Below are 11,126 nucleotides of genomic sequence, written 5' to 3'. Positions count from 1 at the left end.
TTACCGATCTGAGGTCAGATCACTCTAGGTCCAAGTATCAATGGTCAAAAGGGGTCTCAGAGTCATTGGTGTGTTCAGGCCTAACCACTTTGTGTGTTGAACACTCCTAATAATGTCATTCATACATCATACTTTACACGAGTACACCTGTACACCCATCCACTTATTTATAGGGGCCACCTTTAATCAGGATCGTCGATGTGGGCCATCTGTCCAACCCCAAGCACGTCTACTCTTTGAGCAGTTTGTGGTTGGACCCCATGATTCAATTGTTGTTAGGTTTATCCATGGGACTAGTGGATGGTTCCGTTTAGTTTCTAGGAGATTTTGGTGACTTGTCCAGGTGTTGATGGATAGTTTTGACAAATAGTTGAAGGTTATTCTCACTATCTTGGTTTAAGTTAGAACCGCTTATTAATTAGGTTCACAATTATACTTAGCCAAGGTTTTAAGGGCAACACCCGTGTACTAGAGGTGCGGCGTGTTACAGGCCTCCACCAGTTAACTTCAAGTATCGACACAGTATCAAGCATGACACCTGTCTCCCTAATCGTATTATCATCTAAATCATGGCAGTGGGCCAAGCATGTCTCTAGAGGGTCAGAGGATAAGGTCATCGGAGTTCTATCTTCCACGAAAGAATCAATCAAGTTAACATCGTCAGCATCATCACCTACCTGTTTGCTCATATTGAAAAAAAAAAATATTAAGCTCCAATGTCATATTCCCAAAAGACAAATTCATGACTCCATTCCTACAATTAATGATTGCATTTGATGTAGCAAGGAATGGGCGACCAAGGATGACAAAAATTTGAGTGCTCATATCCATGATGGGTTAAGTATCCAGATGATAAAATCTCCTTAGTAGTAGAAATTATCAACCTGGACCAACACATCCTCAATTATCCCTCTTGGTACACAAACTGAGCGATCGGCCAGTTGTAATGTAGTCTGAGTGGGTTTTAATTCACCTAGACCCAATTATTCGTAAACCGAGTATGGTATCAAATTTACGCTCGCTCCTAAGCCAAGAATTGTGTGCTCAATCTGGTAAGTCCCAATTATACAAGCGATGGTTGGGCTACCAGGATCCTTGTACTTTTGTGGCACATCTTGCTTTAGGATGGCACTTACTTTTTCTGTCAAAAGATTTTCTTTTAAATATTTTACCGTCTTTTAGTCGTACATAAGTCTTTCAAAAATTTAGCATATGAGGGTATTTATTTAACAACATCCAGTAGAGAAATATTGACTTTCACTTATTTCAGCACCTCTGGAATGTCCTGAGAGTTAGAGAGAGGTTTTGGTGCAATCAATTGTTGGGGGAATGGTGCAATCAACTTGCTTTGAAGTTTCGATTCTAATTCTTATGGAGTAGTGCTAGGTCTATCAGTTTCATATATTTTTGGGTCATTTAACTTTTCAGCCTTTACTGGAATAGATTTGTCAATTATTTTCCCACTCCTAAGGGTGGTGATAGACTTAGCTTGCTCTATTGGATTTGAAGAGCTTGGATCACTTATTTCGTATTGTGGTTTAGGATTGGGGAAAGGTTAAGCAGGAAGCATCCCCTTCTCTATAACCATAACATGTGAATCCATCTTTTGCTTAAATTTTGTAAGTTCTCGTAATGCGTAGGTAAGCTCCTGAGTTTGAGTGGAATTTTGAACCGGTTCCTCTTAAGGTTTCCCTTGATTTGGAATTTAATTAAGGAATCCTTGAGGAGTAGCAGTTTGTCCATTCCTCCAACTAAAATTTAGATGATTTCTCCAACTAGGATTATATGTATTGGAAATGGGTCCATTGAAAGGCCTTTAGTAATTATTCACAGCATTAGATTAGTCATTCAGTACCTCATGAAAAGCAAGTATTGTTGGGCAATTTTCAGTTGTGTGAATGTTGCAACCACAAATACCGCAAACAATTTCCCTAGCCTTATCCTTCTTTAGTTCCATGGCCTTAAATTTCCTTATGAGATTAGTCACTTTAGCATTGATATCATCATCCTCTTTCAGAAGGTATATTCCACCCCTCTCCTTTGATTGAGCGGGCCTGCGGGCCTAAAGGTGGTGCTCGATTTTGGGGAGACGTCCCATGATTATACGTTTTTAGCAAGTTTGTCTAAATAATCCCACACATCATCGACATTTTTGTTCATGAATTCCCCATTGCACATTGTCTCGACCAATTGGCGGATGGAGGATGTCAGTCCATCATAGAAAAAGTGTGTAATGAGCCACATTTCAAAACCGTGTTGTAGGCATAAAGTGACAAGATCCTTGAACTGTTCCCAACATTGGAAGAATGTTTCTTCTTCCTTTTGGGAGAAGTTCGTGATTGACTTTCTGAGGGTGTTCGTTTTAAGGTGTGGGAAATTTTTCTTTATGAACTCCATTGTCATATCATTCCATCTACCAATAGATCGAGGACGTAACGAATGCAACCACATCTCAGCCTTCTCTTTCAAAGAAAAGGGAAAGAGTTTCAGCCTAACCGTGTCATCGGATACTTTAGGAGAATATAAAGTGGTTATAATCTCATCAAACTCTTTCAAGTGTAAATATAGATTTTCATATTCAAGTCCATGGAATTTTGAAAGGAGTTGGATCACCCCTGGCTTCATATCCATATGTCCCGTATTTTTTGGAAAGACCATACATGAGGGCATGCTCACCCCCACCGGTTGTAAATAATCTCGTAAAGTACAAGGTGGGGGTGCTTGGTGCACCTCATTATCATCCTAAACTTCCTTAACTAGTGGTTGAGGTTGTCTTCTCGATTGATTGGCTGGTTGATTGGTAGCCATAACTTCAGCTAACTCTGTGGATCTCGATTGGTGTCTAATCCTATGATGAATAGAAAACCCCTCAACCAATTCTCCTTCATTTAAGAGACATCGAGTGTTATCACGGACCCACTTGGGCATGAAACACTCTTAGCCCTCAATTTCAGAATCTAACCTAAACCTAAAAGGGAAATAGAGATCTAAAAATAGAAAGAGAGAGAATTACAAAGAAGTTACCAAATTGGAAGTTTCTATATTGGGATCCTGCAGAAGAAAAAGGAAAGAAAATTAGTTTCTAAAAAAAATAAGGAAAGCAACCTAGTTTCTAAAAATGAAAAAGGAAAGTTTCTAAAAATAGAAAGTAAGTTAGTTTCTAAAAACAAAGTAGGAAAGTAAACTAGTTTTGAAAAATAAATTAGGAAAGTTTCTAATCCTAGAAATAAAAAGTAAATTAGTTTCTAAAAATAAATCAGAAAAACCCTAACTTAAAAATAGAAAGTAAACAAACCCTAATTTTAACCTAATTTTAAAACTAATTAATCTCAGAAAAATGCAACCGTTAGTCCCCGACAACAGCGCCAAAAACTTGTTCACAACCCCAAGTGTAGGGTCGCAATGTAGTAATAATCTCAGTGAGACTGAGGTCGAATCCACAAGGACTAATCTTGTGTATATTCTGAAAGTAACTAGAAGTAGAACTGGAAGAGGATGTGAATCTAAATCTAAAATTAAAGGGAGTAATTGTGAAGTGTGTAATTAGAAACTTAATAATTCAAAGGTGGGAACTAGGGTTTTCAAGGATCTACTTGTAGCAATCAGGGTGATGCTATGCTTGATTTAAGGACACAACTGAAATCAGAGTCCAATCTTATCCAATTGGAAGATATAGCAATTAAGATCAATTATGAACTTCAATTGATCTAATTCTCAATGGATGGGAGTTGTGAGGATTAGAAGTGATTCCATCATCTAGCCATGCCCAGGAGACAATGGCAAACAACAGGATATACCAATCCCACAATCAATCACAATAGAATCATGAAGATTAGAAGGGATTCTATCATCCAACCATGCCTCAGGGATGAAGGTGAATAATGGGATTTTCTAATTTCACAATCTCAAAATAGGAAAAGAATATACTCAAAGCTATTGCAGATCTACTATAATTTGAGTCACAATAAACCATTAAAAATCGAAAGTATTCCTAAAATATCAAACTAAAATCAAAGTAAGTTTAACATAAACATGAATCAAAACAATAGAAACATCCCATCATAGCACAAGCTTCACCTCTTAGCCCTAGCTAAGAGTTTTAGCCAACCATAGACATGAATAGATCTAAAACCCTGGTGGAAAGCATGAAAAACTAAGGAAGAAAGAAGAAAACCACTTGGCAATGGCTCTCCACCCTTGTGCTTCACTCCTCCAAACCCTAGATAGATGCCCAGGGATGCCTTGGGGTCTCCTATTTATAGTTGAGCAACACCTTCTTTCGCACCGACTTGGAAAAATTTGGAAACCACCTCAAATTTATGCATTCCGCATAACTCCGCGTAAGTCGTTTGATGTCATCAAAGGTGCCTTTTATATGTGTTTTTTCATCCTGTTTAGCTTCATCTGGACTATGTAACCTTTTATGTCATCAAACCTACCTTCTATGTCATCGAAGAGGCCTTTGATGTCATCAAGCGTTGTTCGAGGAATCGATAATGCGTCCAAAACAATCCAGATTGTTAATCCAATTTCTTCAATAAATTCAATGTTATTGAAGATGCCTTCAATGTCATCGAGCAGGTCTTTGATATCATCGAAGAGGGCTTCAAGTAATCAAACATTGTGCCCAATCTGTTTGGCGAGTTTTACCAAAAATCCATAGAAAATTCGATGTCATCAAATTGGCTTCGATGTCATCAAGCAATGCTTTGAGTCATTGAAAATTTTCTTCAATTTGTCCAGCAACCAACTCGATTTTCATTCATAAATTCGATGTCATCGACCCACGTTTGATGTCAGTGAATGGTAGCCTAGATGTCATCGAAGGGTGATGATGACATAGTGAATGTAAATTTTACACTTGTTCTTTCGACTTCTTTCCTTCTCCACTTGGTTTTCTTGAATCTTGGGACCTTGAAATCTTCACTCTTTGTCTCTTCAGATCCATTCTTTACCTTAGTGATCTTTGAGCATCAAGTACATGCTTTTAGCATCTTTTCCAATCCGAGCTCTTAAATTCACCATGCAACACAAATATGAGTAAAATAGGACATTAAGCAGTATCACGTTCAAAAAAATTAAGATATAATTGGGAGATAATATGCAATATTTGACCCCCACAATCACCATCTGATATGTCTCATCTTGACCTAATTAAGTGTATTCAAGATCAACTGGCAATCGATTTAAGTCAAGCTTCAGTGCTGTGATGTTTGACGGTAGAGGTTTTGTCTCATTTAGGGGCAATTGTTCAAAATGTGTCCTCCACTGGTTAACTTCAAGTATCGGTGTTGCATCAAGCAAGGCATCCATCTCCCTTATCATGTCATCATCTAAATCAGAGGATTGAGGCAAGCATGCCTCTAGAGCATTAAAGTATAAAATCAGGATAGCTCTATCTTCCATGAATGAGTTGATCAAATTGATTTCGTGGATATCGTCAAGTTCCTCGGGTTGTTCGTACATATTAAAAATGTTTAGCTCTAATGACATGTTCCCGAAAGTTAATTTCATAACCTCGTTCCTGCAATTGATGATTAAGTTTGAAGTGCAAGGAATGGACGGCCAAAGATAACTGGAATCTAAGTGCTCGCATCTATAATGGGTTGTATATCCAAGACAATAAACTCTACTAGGTAGTAGAATTTATCAAGTTGGACAAGCATGTTCTTGATCATTCCTCTCAGTATATGAATCGATCGATCAGCTAATTAAAGTGTGGTCCTACTGGGTTTTAATTCACCAAGGCTAAGCTGTTCGTAGACTGAGTAAGGAATCAGATTTACGCTCGCTCTTAATTCAAGAAGTGCATGCTCGATTTGTTGGTCCCCCATTATACAAGAGATAGTTGGGCTACCCGGATCTTTGTGCTTTTATGGCACATCTTACTTTAGGATGGCACTCACTTTTTCAGTTAACAAGATTTTTTTTTGTATACTTTTTCATTTTTGGCCATGCAAAGGTTTTTAGGAACTTAGCATATGAAAGTATTTTGTTTAATGGCATCTAAGAGAGGAATGTTGATCTTCACTTGCTTTATAACCTCTAAAATATCCCAAGAATTAGATAGAGGTTTTGGTGCAATCAAAAGTTGGGGGAATGGTGCAACCGGCTTATGTGCTCTTTCCGGTTCTCTTTCTTATGGAGTAATGCTAGGTTCATCACTCTCAGATTTTTTCAAGTCCTTAGGTATTTCAGCCCTCACTGGAATAGTATTTTCAATTGTCTTTCCACTTATAAGAGTGTTGATAGACTTGGCTTGCTCCATGATTTGAAGAGCTTGGGTCACTTATTTCACATTACGGCTTCGGATTGGGTAGAGGTTGGGCTAGAAAAGTCCCTCTCTCCCTAATCCCTAAGTGTGACTCAATCCTTTGAATAGACAATGCAAACATTCCCATAGTTGTTTTTAAATCCTGGAATGCTTGCACCGTATTCTAGTTGAATAACTCTTGGTTTTGCATGAATTTTTGAACTGTATTCTCTTAAGGCCTCCTTTAATTGAGAAGTTGAGTAAGGGCCTCTTAAGGGGTTGTCGCTTGTTTGTTCCTCCAACTGAAGTTCGGATGGTTCCTCTAGATGGGATTGTATGTATTTGAGGTAGGTCTGTTAAATGGGCATTGGTAGTTGTTTCTACTATTTGATTGCTCATTTATCAATTCTTGAAATGTAAGGATTGTAGGACAATCCTAAGTTACATGTATGCTGCTAGCACAAATATCACACACGAATTCCACAACCTCATTGGGTTTGATTGTTTCCATCTTCTAAAGTTCCATGGCCTCGACTTTTCTCGTGAGATTGGTCATCATTGCACTCATGTCGTCTTCTTCCTTTAAGATGTAAATTCCTCCATTTTCTCTTGACTGAGTAGGCTTAGAAGTGGTGGGTTTTGGGCTGCATCTCATCATTACGTATTTTTAGCGATTAGATCAAAGTAATCCCACGCATAATCGGCCTCTTTGTTCATAAATTCACCGTTACACATCATCTTTACAAATTGGCGCATGGGCAAAGTCAATCCATTATATATATATATATATATATATATATATATATATATATATATATATATATATATATATTACCTGCTATATTTCATAGCCATAATGTGGAACGGATTTATAAGATCCTTGAATCACCCAACATTGGAAGAAAGTGTCTTCCTCTTTTTAGGCAAAATTCATGATCGCCCTCCTTAAAGTGTTTGTTTTATGAACTGGGAAGACCTTTTTAAGGAACTCTCGAGTCATCTCTGCCCATGTACCAATAGATCGCAGCTTTAAGGAGTGCAACCACAACTCAGCCTTCTCCTTCAATGAGAAGGGGAACCATTTTAGTCTTACAGTGTCTTCAAGCATGTTTGAAAAGTGCAATGTGGTGACTATCGCATCGAATTATTGTACATGCAAGTATGGACTTTTAGAGTCTAGTCCATGAAATTTAGGAAGGAGTTGTATCACTTCTAGTTTGAAATCAAACCTTCCTGCATTAAGTGAAATCACCATGCAGGAAGGTGTACTCGCCCTCGCTGGTTGTAAATAATCTCGTAGAGTTCAAGGTGGGAGAGGATGATGTACCTCATTCTCATCTTGAATCTCCTCATCTGGATGTTAAGTTTTATTTTCAGTGATCAGTTCGATTAACTCAGAGGATCTTACGTGGAGTCTAATCTGCCGATGCACTTCAACTAGTCCTCCTTCGCTCAAGAGACGTTGACTGTTGTCACGAACCCACTTGGGCATGAAACACTCACAGCATCCAAGTTCTAAAAACTACATAATCATATAAATAAAAATTCAGAAAGTAGTAATTAAGAAAAAAAAAAGTTAGAAAGATGTTATCAAAGAAGAACCGCTAAGTTAGATGCTACAAAACAGGAAAGCAAGCTAGTACCTAAAACAAATTCAGAAAATCTAAGAAAAATAGACAAAAAGTTAGTTCTAATCCTAACTAATTCTAAAACTTGAGTAATTCAAAAAAATACAGCATGTTGCAATCCCCGGCAACATCATCAAAAACTTGTTCGCTTGTACCCCTAATGCAGGGTTGCAATGTAGTAATAATCTCGGTGACACCGAGGTCGTACCCACAAGGACTAAATATGTATGAATCTTTTGCACTAATTAAGAATTAGAACTAGAAACTAAACTTAAAATATATTTAAAGAGATGTTGTGAAGTGAACTATCAATAAAAGAAAGATTAGAGCAACAATGATCCACTTGTGGTCATCTTAATGCATCTTTATTTGATTCACTCAACACTTCAATTGGAATTGAAGTCCTAATCTATCCAGTTGGATGATAGAGCGGTTAAAACACTATAAATAGTTCCAAACAGATTTTAAACATTCATAAAATTGGTTCCACATATAATCATCTTGTTGATTTGATTGTAGAGAGTTCGGAGCATCTACCATGCTAGTAGTCAATGGTAGATTAAAGAATTCTACAGATCAAATATTCATAAAAATAGAAAAGAAAGCATTCATGGAAGTTCTTAAGCATCCACCGTGCCCAGAGTCGACGATAGATCGAAGTAAAAATAAAAAATACTTCTTAAATTCAAACAATAACTATAAAATATTCAACATGAAGATCATAAACGTGAATTAAAATAAGAAAAGCATTAAAATAAACTACAAGTTTAACCTCTTAGATATACTTAAGAGATTAACCAACCAAAGACATGAGTAAGCTAAAACTCTTAAGGAAAAATATGAAAACTAACTAGAAAAGAAGAGAGAACTCCTTGGAAGCAGGGGTGTACACGAACCGAGCTAGCTCAGTTAGCTCGCTCGACTCGACTCAAAAAGCTCGATTCGACTCTGTTCGAAGCTAAGTTCGAGCCGAGTCGAGCTAATTTTTTAAGCTCGAAAATAAGTTCGAGCCGAATTCGAACTAGCCCCAGCTCGACTCGACTTGACTCGGATCAAACCAATTCAGTGACTCAATTACTTTGCTATTGATGTTGCTCACCAAGTGTTTGATGAAATGACTCAACGAAGTGTGGCTGGTGGCAAGGAAGGTATGTACATGAAACAAATACCCTTTTTTCTTGGTTTTTATATTGCTTAGAAGGTGTTTGATAAAATACCTGTAAAACCATTGCTTCTATTTTACATATAGTGGGATTTTAAAGTTGTAGCTCAGGTGTTTGTGAAAATGCCTCAATGTCGAACTCAACTCGATCTTAGCTCGAACTCAGCCCGAGCTGGCCTAAGCTATTGACCAAACCGAGTCGAGCTGGCCAGTCAGGCTTGAGGACCGAGTGGAGCCGAGTTCGAGCTGAGGTCAGCTAGTGGCCAAGCTGAGTCGAGCTAAGGCTAGCTTGACTTGGTTTGACTTGATGTACACCCCTACTTGGAAGTAGCTACACCCCTTGCTCTACTCCTCCAACCCTAATTCATTCCTAAATTGCTTCAGAGAACTCCAATATATAAGCTTTGTCCGGCCGACATTGCAAACCGCCTCAAATTTACGTACTTTACACTCCTTCTATGTCATCAAAGATTTGAGTTCGAGTTGAATTTGAATTAGACACCGCATGCATTTTCACACTACATAGCCTTCGATGTTATTGTTAGACATTCGATGCCATCAAACAACTCCTCAATGTCATCAAAAATGGTCTAGAACTGTATAGCAAGTTAAGCTTTAAAAATCCTTAAATTCTCGATGTCATCAAACTGGCTTCGATGACATCGAACTTTATATTCGATGGGATAGAACTTTGCACCCAATAGTCTAGTAACCGCAAACTTGAATTTTCCCAAAATTTCTGATGTGATCGACCCTCCTTCGATGGCATCGAACACTTACTTTGATGACATGGACAGTCATGTTCAACAACTTCTAAATTTTGCACTTTGCAAACTCGATTTTTGTCCTTCGCTTGATTTTCTTAGATCTTGGACTCTTGAAATCTTCAATCTTGGTTACCAAAGATCCATCTTTGCCTTGGTAATTCTTGAGCATCAATTTTCACACTTTTAGCATCCTTTTCACCTTAAGCTCTCGAAATTACCTCACAAGACAAACATGCATAAATATATCGATTAAGTGCTATCATGTTCATAAAACCAATGTATAATGAGGAAATATGCAATATTCGACACTCAACACAACCCAATCAACATTTTGCTAGTCTCGAGCAAAACACATGTGAAGCAAACTTTCAAATTCCCAAAATTCAAACCTTTTCTAGAAAATAGAAGACTGTGTATTCATGCATTAATGAGTAAAAGTTCAAGATGAAAGAACAATACTTTGACAACCCAAAGCGTAATCTCATGAGTAAACAAATGAATTAAATCCTCCTTCATCAATTAATCAATAGAATACGTTCAAACATTAACTTCCTAGTCGGCTCAGTGAATCCGCAACTCAATTTCCAAAGATGATAACTATTGTTTCATAATGTCAGTCATGCTTACCACTTTAAGGTAGATAAATCAACAAAAATATTGATTCCAAACCTATCCCCTTTTCACTTCTTTTTCCAGCTTTTGGATTTTATATCGATGACCTTTTTCATATTATTTCTAGTCTTTTCCTTATTCTTTATTTTAGTGAATTCTTATTAAAATATATATGGCCTTTTGTCGATCTAATTGTTTTCCACCTAGTTTTTTTTCTTCTTCTTATTTTCCATTATTTTAAAGGTGGAAAGGATTTCCAAACTTGGTTCCCAACACTTTTCAATAATAGACATGCTGAAATCAGAAATTCTAGCATTCCTCATAGAATATGAGTCAAGTGTGAATGGTGAACTAGATTCGATTAATGTTTAAACTTTCTTTTAATTAAATAATTGGGAGACCTTAGCCAATAGTTTATTCAGTTGATTAAACTCTGAATTTTCAAAAACTCAATTTTATATCTTATCGTAGTACTCAAATCATGCTCAATTACATAGATTTTCACTTTCCAAACTAGTTTTGAAATTGAAAATTTTAAAAATTTCAGAGATAATTGCTCAAAAACTAGGAAAACACAGGTTAGTCAGATTGGTCTACCTAATCTCACACCTTGAAAGAGACGAGTTAACAGTCCTAAAGGGGGGGTGAATAAGACTATGCCAAATAAAAACTTAAAGAACTGAAATAATAAATAATTCACAACA

The 11,126-nt window shown here is 37.1% G+C and overlaps 1 non-coding gene across 1 annotated transcript; it reads left to right on the top strand.

Annotated features, from left to right (window-relative positions):
* Window positions 1-2,248: 2,248 nt before the first annotated feature.
* Window positions 2,249-2,355, top strand: LOC131228332 (small nucleolar RNA R71). Its single transcript, XR_009162839.1, has one exon. It is a non-coding gene; the product is annotated as a small nucleolar RNA R71 (small nucleolar RNA).
* The last annotated feature ends 8,771 nt before the right edge of the window (window positions 2,356-11,126 follow it).

Source organism: Magnolia sinica, chromosome 15 (assembly GCF_029962835.1).
Source record: "Magnolia sinica isolate HGM2019 chromosome 15, MsV1, whole genome shotgun sequence".
Lineage (NCBI taxonomy): Eukaryota > Viridiplantae > Streptophyta > Magnoliopsida > Magnoliales > Magnoliaceae > Magnolia > Magnolia sinica.
Note: the sequence above shows the minus strand (reverse complement) of the source record. Positions and strands in the feature narration are given on the sequence as shown.